The following is a 13445-nucleotide window of genomic DNA, read 5'->3' as shown; positions in this document are numbered from 1 at the left end:
TTTGGTGGTGGTGGAGAATGTCAGAATTGATTGTATTAGAGACCTGCCAGTTTCTCTTACTCATTTGCTTCGTTGCTCCTCCTCCCTTCCTTCCTCTCTCGTCAGCCGGGCTGGGTTCTGTAATGCTAATGCTGCATTGCTTTCCCAGCACCGCTACTACTTCCCCCACGCCACTACTACAGAAATACTACAGTAACTCAGCGAAGATTTAGGGTGTTGGCCATATACGTATTATTAATGGTAATAACCGTAGCGGTAATAATAATAAAACTGATGTTTGCTCTCCCGTGTAACACTTTGATACTTTATGTAATGATTTTTCTTCTCATTTGTGTCTCTGGGCTTTCTTCTCTGTTTACCTTCATAAATTTGTGGAGTCTGGTATATACTGGATTGTGCTTTACGTGAATACTTCATAGTGTACTACCTTGCAGATTTTAAAAATAACGTGTTTTTGAGTGGTGTAAAATAGTGGTTTGTTGGTGTGGTGTTTTTTTTTTTAAGTGCAGCCCACAGAAGAGCGTTCATGCTGCTTCTGCTGGGGGAAGTTATCACACTTGCTTTAGATAATGAAATATACATTGGAGAAAGGTCAGGGATTTCCCCTGAGCCACCCACCAATTGCTTGAAATGACATTTTCATTCTGAGTGTTTCTTGTTTTGTTTTTGTTTAAGATCCTGGAGCACAGGGAAAGAGTTTTAATGCAAAACATCAGAAAAAAAAGGCTGCAACATCTCCTGTGAGAGAGGGAAAAAAAGGAGATTTACAATTGCATCTTGAAACACTCATATGATTTGAGGTAAGTGATTGGAGGGTCTTGTTGTAAGTTACAGTTAGTTTGTAATTAAATTAATCATTATTTACCTCAGAGTGTTGTGATATTTCTGTTGAAGGCAATAAAAAAAAAGATGGGACAGGGAGGGAGAGAACTAACAGCAAACCCAGAAACAGCAGTAAAAATTTGTAATGCACTTATCTTTTTGAAAATGGGACCCATGAGGTCCAATCCCACAAACAGGCAATCATTCTAACGTTTATAAGGGCTAAACCCTGTTTAAATCAATGAGGCTATTCTCCCTGAAACTTAGGCATGCGCCTAAATATTTCCAAGTTTGGAATCTATATCATATGGGAACTCTGCAGAAGAAAACCATTGAAGAACATACAATGCACAGCCAGAAAAATGCATATACAGTTCTCTTACTGTTGGTGATAATGTCATGAGTAATCTGATTTTACAGCATTCTTAAGTGATATTTTTGTATTAAATACATAGTTCTCATTTTTATGTTTCAACACCTAATTGAAATACCAAACTTCTTAACAGAGCCTGTAAATTCTACACCAGCTTTAATACTACCTCTGCCTTAATTGCTTCATCAGTGTGTCTTTGAACAAATAGAGTTAAAAGTATAAAGAAAATAATGTTCTCTTTCATAACTAGAATTGCAAATTGCATTTGGATATTTGAGTGGCACCCAAACTAAGAGTTCCCTGACTGAGGCCGAATTGTGTTGTCCTGAGTTAATAATTTTTTTAACAAAGGCAATCGTGAGTCGCAGGGGAAAGGTGAGCTTTTTCCTCAGCCTTCATTTAGCCTTCATTTTTTTTTTTGTTTTCGTTTCTCATTAGAAAAGAATGACCTCTGAGTCTTTTTTGTCTAGTAAAGAGAAAATGTTGCAGTTGTAAAACTTTTAACCACGGAAAATGCTGCATAAATGAAAACTAAAAACCACCAGCCTCTTTAGTAAATAAAAATTTCAAGTTATTTACTCTGTTCTGCCTCACAAGTGTGCTGAAGGAGACAAAATTACTGTAAGAAACCTGCAGAGTCAAAAAGACCCATGTAACATGGAAGAAGCAGGGGATACAATCCCACAAATGTGCAGAATATCAAAACCTTTTCGCTGGTGGCATTTACAGACATTTGTTGCTTACCAGGTTTCAGAAGAGAGGAGAGCATAGCTGGGCACTGGTGATTGCTCTGTATTTGCTTTGTAGGAATAGAGCTCTATTAAGTTTCTTTTGAAATCAACAGGCACGCTGCAGGGAGCTAAATATTTCCTTTCTGGTCAGTGGACAAGAGCCATTGCTTGGGAAATTGTAATAGTCCCGTAGGCATTTGTACTGATTTATCAAAAAAGTTTGAAACTTTTGCAGATCAGTGTAGCTAACTCCTTTTTACATGCAGGTCTTGCACTAGGAACTGAGCCCAGACAGGAATACAAGACTCTCTCAGTAGGAGTCTGAGGTGATTTTTGTAGTTGTGAAATGAGGTATTAATGCAAATCTGTTTGAAACTGCTGCTGTACAGCCTTTAGGGGCTCCAGTTCTTACCCTCCCCTCTCTGCCCCGTCCCTGCAGCTCAGGTGGGGAAACGCCTTGCTCTCTGGAGCGAGCCCTGTTTCAGGCATAGGGTGACAGTCCTGGCCAAAACAGTGAGAGAAGGAGAGGTGCACTATGGTGTGACCCATGTGTGATTGCTCTCAGCCCACCTTTGCTTTCTCTCCGTCCAACTCTCCTGGTGGCAAGTGTTCCTCCTTAGCTCTGCAGAGCATAAATCAAAATACTTTTATTCCTGTCTTTTTTTTCTTTGATGTCAGACCAGGATAACGTGCATGATTTTCCTTTCACAGCTGCCTTCTTGTTGCTCTCTGAGGAAGCACATGCAGAAGTTCAGGGGGAAGGTGTCTTGATAGCATCTGTGTGGCCTTTATAATCATTCGATCAGCTTTCTGTTGCAGTCACAAAATTGTTGAATCTTTTTTAGTTTTCTTTGTATCAGAGAGTGCAGGAGCTCATTGGCAGAGTATTAAAGAAAGAGAAGTTCTTTGGTGGTGATGCATTTTAAGATACATTAAATTGTACCACTACTTCTGCCCTTTCTTGATTATTTTTTCAGCACGTGAAGAAATAATGCCCCCTTTTATGTGCCCGGAGAAGGTCCTGTGGTGTGTGCCAGGGAGTTACGTGGGTACTGAGCTGAGCAGGTGTAGGGACCAACTTTCTTCTGCCCTGTATTTTTCACTGGGAGTAAATACGGGGGACTGAGCCTGCCCCGATTAAACATATGCCTGTTTTGTTTTGCCTTTCTCTGCTCTTGTAGCTGTCTGCGTGCCATGTTCAGATGGCAGTGATCAGTCACAAATTGTCCCCCTGTCCATGCTTGTCAGCTCTCCTAAACCATTAGCTTTGTGGAGCTCTTCAACAAAGATGGCACAGGTTTGATTTTGTTTTTTTTTTTTTTTTTTTCTTTCTTCCCTCTAGCTGATGGAAAAAGAGGTTGGTTGGTTGGTTGTGTTTTCCTCTCAAGTCAGCTGCATTAGTTTCCAAAGCAACTTGTGTTAAATGGCAATGAGGCTTTGATAATACGTGTGCTTGCTGGAGACTCGCTTAGATTTTTTTTTCTTTTTCCCTCTCGTATATGGATCTTTTCAATGGGGCACCTCTATTGTGAATCAGAAAGAAAGTGTATGGGCTGCCAGGCACATAGTGGAATTGTTCATTTGTTTCTGTAAGTGTATTTGAGCCTTTGTAAAGAGGAGGTGGTGGGGACAGAGAATGGAGACCTTTGCTGTGGGGAGCCAGGGGAGTGCGGTGGTAGAAGCCAGGGCACCGTTGTGGGGGGATGCGGCCGTGCCTGCGCTGCTGCCAACATACCCATTTTGCTCAGCTCTGGTGGGCATTACCTGGAACTCGCATTGCTTAGCGCGTCATGTGAAAATGGGTGAAGCTTACGCAGCCGTTGACTATGCTGGCTGTCAACCACATAAGGCAAAATATTTGAAAGCTGTAGTATTTCCAACACTTTGCTTAAACCATGTGCATAGCCTTTCAAAAGAACGATGTAAATATGAACCATGCCAATACTGTGCTTCCTCACTGTGAGGCTATTCATTATAAAGGACGTATGGTACAAGTCATTTTAGTATGGAGTAGATAAGAGCTTGAACCAAAGCCTTGGATCCAAGCCCACCAGCAGCTTTGCAAAAGGCAGGATCCAGATCTGAAGTCAGTGGTTCACACGGTTTCTAGTAGAGGGTGGTTTTAACTTACTCCATAAAATGGGAGTACCCAGAAGTTTTAAATTGAGGCTTTTAAACAGGTTCTTGCCTTTTTCTCACCCACTGTTCTCCTCTGCCTTAGGAGGTTACTGTGAAAGCACACCAGTCATTTTCTCCAAGCCACTGTGGCCAGGGAACATGAACTCAGGGAGTAGAGAGGGGCCTCTGTGGTGATTACCATTTTACAGCCGTATGCTTTTTTTCCAGAGGAGGTTTTTCTGCTGAGGAGTTAGGCCTCCCTTCTGGAGTCACGATGGAGGCTTTGGAGGTAGGACTTTGAAGTTTCACAGACACCAAGAAACAGTTGATCAGCGTGGCGTGGAGCAAACCAGACCACAGTGGCTGGACTCCCCATCTCCTAAAAAGCCCTTTCTCGTGATACCATAGCTGAATTACAGACGTGAAAAATTACAGCATTGTAGACAAGAAATTCATAAAGCCTCAACTTTTCTTTCCTTGCTAGATATGGGATTCTGTTCTTATTCTCCCCCTTCTCCTTTGCTCTTGGACACAACATTTTTAGGGCTTTTCAGTCTCTAGCTGTGCATTTACTAGAGAGGCATCTGGTTACGTGTTACTTTACACATCTGTTACAGACATCAGAGAGTCAAATCCAGCACCCAGAGACTTTACATGGATTTGCAGCACTCCTTGTGGAACTTTGAATCCATAAGCCAATGAATGGCTTATGAGGATACAAAAATGTAGTATTTCAATCTACTGCATATATTACTGAAGTTTATTGCATATATGTTGCATACATGTATTACAGTCCTCTTTGTGTTTGGCAGAGAAAAGCTGGTATGGGGAAGATGAGAAGTGCTGGTGAACTGGGTAGTATTTAGTATGGTAGTTAATTTGCTCCCTCTTTAAAACATTATCTTTCTGGTTGGCAGTATGAAAAACAGTTTTCATGGTGATTTGAACCTTTCTAAAAGATACTGCCCAAACAGCTGATGTTGTGTATTTCGAAATTAATTTCAGAGTTGTTGAACTGTGGGGAGGTGCCAAATACCTGAGGTGGCATTGATAGCTGAGGCAAAGCTCAGGCTTTGCAGTTTCGTCCGGAGAATCTGTACTATCCGCAGCCTGCATAGGAAGCATGGATTAGAAATAAGTATCTTTCATTTGAACAGTTTCCTTCTCTGCTAACCTCACTGTTCAGGGTTCTGCATTTGTTTTCCTCTGGTTGCTAGTTCTGCAAGTGCATAAAGTTTGGAGAAAACGTGTGGCTTCTCAGCTGGTCTTTTTTCATGATCCGTGTAGAAACCAAATGTGATAGATGTTATTTCTACAAATGATGAGCTAGGACTACTGGTTTGTGTGCTGCATGTGACAGTGGGCAGGCAGACTTAATTGTAACTTGTGGTTTTCTGTTTGCCCTGATGGAACTGCGCTCTTTGCTGGTGGTTGTTGGATAGAGCAGTTGAGAAGAGCATTGCTGATAAACTCATGTGCACATTGTCTCCCGTTTTACTGACATGTAGTGGAGCAACTATCTGTCTGGGGAGGTGAATGATAGCCATTGTAACGGCAACATATGCCAGTTGATGCTTGGGAGCCTTTTGCTAGCCCACTGTTAAAACGTACCGGCAGAGCGTTAGAGGGGGCCGGGTAACACAGGGGTTAGTGCAGAGGAGCTGGGACGGGGAAGATTTTACTGAATCTGAGATACTGTGAAAATGCAAATTTGGCTGAAAACATGCTACAGCAAAAACCCTAACGTGGAGTGAGCAGTGCGCTTCCTCTCTGCTAGAGGGCTGGGCAGCTGCAGCCCATGTGGCTCCCCTTTGCTGCTGAGCAGCATCCTTTGTGCCCTGATGGCAGGGAGCCGTGGGTGCGAGGAGAAGCCATCCCAAGGGCTCATGGACCCTGTGGCCCACCTGCCCCCTGCAGCAAGGAGTCCTTCAGCAGCCAGCTGCCCTCTCCTCCCCTGGCTCTCTGTGGCGTAGTTGCTGTGGGCAGGGTGCTGCAGCTGCTTTGTTTGAAATGATAATATTTTACGCCGTTACCGTGGAATACTGCAGTATTTTTCGTAATTACGGGCGGCGTGCCAGTAATGTACAATAACATTTTGCACTTACTGTGCTGTTGCTACTGTAGGCATTCATTCCAATTTGGGCTGCATTTGCAGTACATGGTATGTTTTTTTTCTAGACTCTGCTCATTATCTATTGTGGATATTTTTGGATTATTCGTTTCTACCCATGTCTGTCTGTACAAATCTATCTCAGAAAGCACTTCAGAGAGTGTCAGTCTCAGTTGAACAAGCAATTGTTGTGGCTTTCACAGAATTACGTTCTTGTGAAAGTATGAGGCAAGAATGAGATGAAAATGAAGATGAAAATTGCTTTGTAAGTTTAAAAACGGCTTTGGTTTTAAAAATGTTTGAGGCAGATATGAGGCTAAGCCTTTCTTTGACTGATGGCATGTTTAGTGCTAAAGTCCCAGTCTTCACCAAGCCGTAGGCGACTGAAACCTCTGGGATGGCAGATTCTGGGAGGCACTTACCATTGTCAGAGCCTGTAATGATTCTCCACAGTTTTCGTTTTAACTATTAATTTTTTAAAATTTTATTTCCAGAAGAAAGTAATTGTAGCTTGGAAGATGGTCAGTAGCATTTATGCCAATGATTGTTTATTAACGTTGTCATGGTCTGGAGATGGAATTTTTGTGAAAAGGAAATTAAAGTCCTGGACATCAGAGTTCACAGCTAGTGGGCCTTCACGCAGTTTGTTTCTGGAAGGTAGAGGTTGAGTCCAAAAGGAGATGAAGGAGGCACAACACAAAGGAAACAATTAATTTGTTTTCTGGTAAATTTGGAATACAGTGTGTATACAAAAAGGTTGCGCTTTTCTCACGTGTAATTTTAGTGTCCTTTTACTGTGCTGACTCACCAAACTAGTTCAGTCTCAGTCTGCGTTTGGTTTAAATTACCTCAGACGCCTGCGTTTGTACGCTGCTCTGTAAAGTACTTCTCATCTGCAATCCAGATTTTCTTTTTTTTTTTTTCTGTTCAGCCTTTCAACTGACTTGACTTATTTCATTTTCCAGGTCTCTGTTTTACTGACATTTGAAAGCAATCACTCTGTGTGCCTGCTTGGGCTCTGCGATAGGCAAAAGCCGTGTTGCACCAACAGATAGAACAAGGAGTGAATCACTGCTTTCTGCCTTTCCATTAGATTACCTAAACCACTACACATAAATATTGCTTTATGTACGATACAGCAGCATAATTATCTCACTGCATTGACGGAACAGTGCTGGAAGTGAATATAATTCTTCTTCTATTACATCTTTAATGAGCTACAATTAAAAATAGTGTGTTGGCGTGCCAGAATAGATGTGTTATTCTCAGAACTTTATTGAAGCCATTTCAGCTGTTAGACTTAGTTGGCATTGTGTTGTTCTGAAAACCTTAAGAATTAACAGCAGAAAAATCTGCTTTGCTAGATGAAAGTTAACAGGACAGTAAAATCTGTTGACTAAAAAGATTTAGATCTGTACTGAGTGCAACAGCCTGCTTTTTGTCTGTCTTTCAGAGTGAATTTTTTACTATATAGTAAAAAAAAAAAATCACAAAGCAGCAGGTTTCTACAGAGCTCCAGATAGGTCCCAGGTCTCGACACCTGTGGCAGCAAGTCTGAGTCACACATAGCACAAAGCTGTGAAGCCTAATACTCTCAGTATTCAAAAGCACACCTACGCAGGAGTTTAATTTCAAGTGCCTCTTTTAGCTCTGGGGTTTTTTCACCCCCCAAACTAATAAAATTTGAGAGTCATTCTTAGAATTTTGCAGAGAAAAATCTTCTCAGCATTTATGGCTTTGTGAAAGATTGACATCACTTAGGGATCAGAAAATAGTGCTGTCAATTTTAGCTTGATGGCATTCCATTCTCTGCTCCAAAAACCTGATGAATAACAATGGATGAGTCAAAGATTTCTTGGAATTTTCTTTCTTTTTTTTTCCCCCCTCCCTTGTGCAATTCCATTGCCATTTTTAGCACGGAGGGCAGTTCTCCAAAGAATGTCTGTATGCTTGAACTGTTTTTTCTTGAAAATTCAGAACAAAATGTAGTTGTGTCAGATGACAAAAATCGTTGTATGTTTCTATGTGTTTTGGTAACATGCGCACTTTATTGAAGAATCCACAGTAAAAGGCAGGAGGCATTTGATAGAGAGCTGTTGCATCTCTGCTTCAGCAGCATGGTGATCTCCCTATCAGGCCGCTTCATCATGTTGTGATGAGTTTTTTCTTAATTATTTTCTGTATTTTATCAGCCGTGCTCAGGGAAGTTGCCTGACAAAACAAATTATCAGTGGATTTGGGAGGCTTGGACCAGCTTGAAGCACTTGTTGAACCACAGCATCCTTCTGTCTTTGCCTCAGTTTTCTGTGTGAAAAACAAGGATTATGTCTCTTTGTGTATTTTAGTAGGATGTTGGGAGTAAACATACGAAGGACAGAGAATTGTGCAGGTACTACTGTTACCTAAGTGATGTGGTATGTTTAAGATAAGCAGTGTTGTCAGCTGTTCTTGGCAAAATCCACTGGAGTTACAATGAGGGAAATTTTTAATTCTTTTTTTTTTTTTTTAAAATTGCAGAAGTGGCCTGTGTCAGGCATATTGTGACATGTCAGAATGAATGTGTGAAGTATGAAGCTGTGTGAAGCTGCTGAAAAGAAATGTGAGGGGGAAACAGGTTAAAGTGATAGTAAAGGCAGGACCTGTACATTGTTCTTCTGCAATAGATAATTTGTATTTTACTTAAAATTGGCAAAAAAAAAAAGGAGAAAAGGAAAAAGTACAAGTGTCCCCTTAAGAGCTACTGTGTCAAATTTGAAGAATGATTTGAATTCAGTCATTAAAGTGTGAAATGGAGGGATTTTAGTTCTGCTTTAAATTATGCATCTCAAATTAACCTTAGCTGCAGAGTCTCTGCTGACGCCCCCGTAATGACACATTATTGGTACTAATGGCTTCTTTGTGACTTGAGATACAAACAGACATCCTAGACAGAAACATTTCGGCTTTGAACTAAATAAGACACACGGCGTGCATTTCCACCTTGGGTTTCTAGTGACAAAGCCCTGCTCGCCTGGTGGCTGGTGCTCATGAGCTCTTCTTTCCAGCTTTCATGCACTGCTCCTTGTCCTCGCAGGCGAGGGCAGCTAAGCGAAAACCTGCTTCGCCAGCTTGGAAGAGCAGGAGAGCAATAAAACTGGAGTGAGCATGGAGCTTGGCCAGACAGGGAGTGTTGTAGGGAGCCAGGACAAAGACTGGGATATGGGCAGTGGAGGGGAGGAGGAACTTCCAGCAGATGATAAACTTGGGAGGAAAAGGACCCAAAATTGTGAGGGAAATGGAGAAGAGATGCCAGGACTTAAGGAGGAAATTGATAAATAGGGGAGGGGTGAGATTAATAAATAATATAAGCAGTAGTGATTTGTTAACCCTTTATGTGCCCTGCTGACATGAAAAGGGGCTGTATTTTTGCAGCTCTGTGCACTTAAGTCTTCCTTCTGAAGCTCACCGTCATTGTTTGAAAAACTCCCACCTTTACCCAGAATTTCACTCATGGGTTTTGCAGCTTTTTCTGTGCTACTGGTGTCTCTCCTGGGACGAGAGTCATAGTTACTACCTGCGTGTAGCTACTGAGGGGGCAGCCTGAACATGGCTGAGTGAGTGGGTGAGTGAGTGAGAATGGCATAGCCTGGGGAGCTGTGTACAGAAGATGCACAGTTTTACGTGTGGATGAAAAAGGAGGAGTGGCTCGGCAAGGCAGACTGAGGAATTTTGACCCTGGCTTCTCTTTCCAAAGATACTCACTAGCTCATTGTTTTATTCTCATTTGCTCAGTGGGATGTCAAGGTGGGGGATGTTGGCTACCTCCCCTTTCAAGCTGCAGCTCTTGGAATTCGCTTGTTGGAATGATGGAGAGGTGTTCCTGCCCTGCGGTTGTGTTGTGTGATCTGTTACAGGCTGTGCAAGATGGCGTGACTTTCTGTATGGGTCTGCTCTCAGCAGAGAGTGCTGGGGAGTAAGTAATCTTGCCTTAATAATAATGCTGGATCCAAAGCAGGATGGCGTTTGAGTATGTAGAATCAAGTACAAAAAAGTATTCCGATGCCTCCTTTGTATTCCTCAAAGGAGCTGCATTCCTGAACTGGGACCCAAGACTTTAAAAAAAAAAATAGATACTCTATACGTCACATTTACTAATGCATTAGAGACATTTGTACGAATAATTAAAAGACCATTTAGGATTGCCACAGTGATAGAACAGAATGTGTTTTATTTTTCTTTTCCGTTCCTTTTTGTTGATTGATGAATTTATTGATTTCTTACATTAATTTAGAAGTAGGTATCCTAAACTATTGCAAATCAGCAATGCTCTGCTTTACGTTAATAAGCTGCTGAGGGTGCTAATGGAATGAAGTCAGAATTCAATAATAAAGGTCTAAAAAATTGAGGCCTAGAATGCATATCTAGTATTTAGCATCAAGTAAGTTTGTAAAATACTGGAGCCTTTGTTTGTCCTAATTGTTAATTCAAAAAAAATATTCATTTGATATTCATTATGAATAGCCTAATAGCACATCAGAAAAGAAATGGAAAATAAAGGCAACAAGCTACCTCAGATTTTCCATTGTATTTCTAGTTAACCTTAAGCTGGCTGGAGTCAGTGGGACTATGTTGTGTGAATTGAGGGCAAGAGGACAGGACGGGGCAGGACTGTTGAGGGCAGGACTTCACTGTTAAAGAGACAGCAGTCCTTCTGAAACCATGCATGAAAAAAATAGTAAACTTCTGAAACTGAGGTCTGAAAAACAGAGAGGTGTGATCCAGGAGTCCTTAAGGAGGAATTGTATTAAATTTCACACGCATGTGCACACAAAATCTTTTCATATTTCTTAGCTCACATTTCTTCTGATTTATGTCTTTGATTTTTCCTTATTATTTACATTTAATTCATTAACCTGTTTTCTCATATTTTTTCCTACCTTCAGAAATACCTGTTTTGTGAATATGCTAGAATGTATGTTAAATATGAACACTTGAAAATTGTTAGGTTTGTGCTGTTGTGATTCTTTTTCAGGGCCACGTTTCTCTCTTTTCCAGCTACAATGGACAGTTTGTTGTAACACTTGAATTAGTATCATATGTTTTGCTTGGTGCTATTGTTTTAGCCATGCTTGGAATATGTGTTTTCATATGTATTTTTGGGCCTGGTTTTGAATGCAATAGTACGACTGGTACTGAATGATACTTAATCCATTGGGTTGTGTTATCTTCTGAGTGTTTGTGACATGTTGTGTCTGATGGTATGTGTTGACCTTCTCTTCGGTGTGCTCGTGCTGGGTACTCTGAGTTTGTCATTGTACACATTATTAACATCACGGGAATTGTGATTAATGACAAAAAGAACATAAAATACAGTGGGTGCTCGGGATGCATTTATTTTTTGTCCTTTATTGTTTGGTTTGGATATGGTGTGAGTTGGGTGTGTTTCGTGGTTTTTTTTTCAGCTGTTTTTTCTTTCCCATTGATGAGCAATGGGAGGAGAGCAGTGCTGTCAATCAAGGCCTCTGTTCATTCTCACGAGCCTTGTGCTAACAGCAGTACGTACTTCTTACCTAGCATTTTTCCAAGGCTTTGCAAACAGGAGCTCATCCCTTGTAGTGTCTAGCAGCTCTCCTGCACATGTGCCACCTCAAAACGACGTTTTGTTTGAGGCAGGGTTGGCCCCATGCATTGGTCGTGCTGTTGGCTGCCTCTGTTGGGTGGCAAGAGTTGTGCCATCAGAGGCATGTGTTTCTGCCTACCAGCTACTGGTGGTGTCCAAACTTTACTAGGGAGAAAGAGTTGGTCTGGCTATGAACACAGCCCTCAATAGTCTAGGTTTTAGTCCTGGTTCTAGGGAACAGTTACCGCTCCAGGCTTAATTTGAGGTGCCTCGCTCTGTTGCCATAATACAAAGTGAGCTACAGAAATTGTCTGCTGCACGGGGGATGTAGAATAGCTGTCTCAATATGGAAAGTGCTGTATGAAATTGTTCCACTTACTGTTGTTACATATAACACCTACAGTGACTATAAATGAAGGATATTAGAGGGGAAAAACACATATTATTTCAGTTAGTTTACTTTGTGCATATTTGACAGCCCTCTGTGCATAGTCAGTTACATAATTTCTTGGGATAGTCAGATTTCTCTTTATTTGTGTGGCTCTTTCTCTCAGCAATAGGGGAAAGAAAATACATTAAGGATCAGAAAATGTGGCTGTAAAGCCAGGAAAAATTGTCAGCAACCTCAAGAAGAGAACTAAGTATGTGGAACTGCTTTTGACTCATCTTCCAAAAGCACCTCAATTCCAGAATAACAGTGTCCTTTCAGGCTACATTTCAAGATGGTATGATTGTACTCAGACAGGAATTACAAGGATCGATAGCAAGCCCAACACATCCTTTCTTTTCATGACAGGTTAGCTGATTGCCACCAGAGCACAAATAGGGCCCTGGTCAGCGTAAACACCAGAAGCAGTAATCATGGATTTTTGTCTCCAACCTAGCTTGTGTTTAGGGTTATGCTGTTTGTTGTAGTGGGTTTGCACCCATAGTCCATGGGGAAGGAGAGAGTTGTTTTCCCCGTTCACCTTCCCCTTTCTCTTGCTTTTATGCTTCCACCTTGAGTTGGGGCTGAGTTGTTTGGTGTCTTTACAGGGACAGAGCAGGGCAGGGAGATCCTGCCTAGCCAAAAAGATAAGAGAAGTGGGTCATTTTGAGATACCAGTGTTCTACAAGGTGCATTTTTCTCTGCATATCCTGCTTAGGAACTACTACGGAGCAAGATTTTCCCTGTGTGTGTATCAGGAGCTCTTCTGCGTCAGGGCTGCGGTGGAGCTGAGCACGGGGTTTCTTTTCCTCGAGGGAAGGCCCTGTGCTTTTTGTGGTTTTTTGTAGCCTGACATGGCAGCGAGTTGGTAACCTGTGAGTTGTTTTTTTTTTTCATTTGCCTTCCTCGGTTAACTGAAGCTCTGTGACTTTTTAACCCGCTGTCTGTAGGCCCTTGTTTTACAAGCTCATTAAGGTGGCGAGGATGGTGACGGCAGCAGTCCTGCCCTCCCCTTGGGTGCTCATTAGATGGCTTCCTTGTGCTGACATAAACGTTTTTGCTCTCAGCCAGGTCTGGGAAAGGATCCAAGTCAAAAATAATCCCTCAAAAAAAAAAAAAAAAAAAAAAAGGTATGTTTTCAGCAGGATCTGTTCCCGGACCTAGCTCACCATTGCTCTCGCACCAGCCTGAGAAAGCATGAGGGCTTTTACTGGTACGAGGGGGAGGTGGGGATGAGCAGCCCGGGCGAGGTGGTCAGGGGTTGC

At 41.8% G+C, this 13445-nt stretch overlaps 1 protein-coding gene across 10 annotated transcripts in view; it reads left to right on the top strand.

The window, feature by feature from the left end:
- ATXN1 (ataxin 1) overlaps nt 1-13445 on the top strand; it is a 377565-nt gene that overhangs the window by 218160 nt on the left and 145960 nt on the right. For all 10 annotated transcript variants that reach the window (XM_068397238.1, XM_068397241.1, XM_068397236.1 and 7 more), the window contains one exon: nt 676-800. The gene's annotated coding sequence lies outside the window, so the exon portion shown is untranslated. The remainder of the gene's footprint in view (nt 1-675; nt 801-13445) is intronic.

Source organism: Nyctibius grandis, chromosome 3, assembly GCF_013368605.1.
Source record: "Nyctibius grandis isolate bNycGra1 chromosome 3, bNycGra1.pri, whole genome shotgun sequence".
NCBI classification, from domain to species: Eukaryota; Metazoa; Chordata; class Aves; order Nyctibiiformes; family Nyctibiidae; genus Nyctibius; species Nyctibius grandis.
Note: the sequence above shows the minus strand (reverse complement) of the source record. Positions and strands in the feature narration are given on the sequence as shown.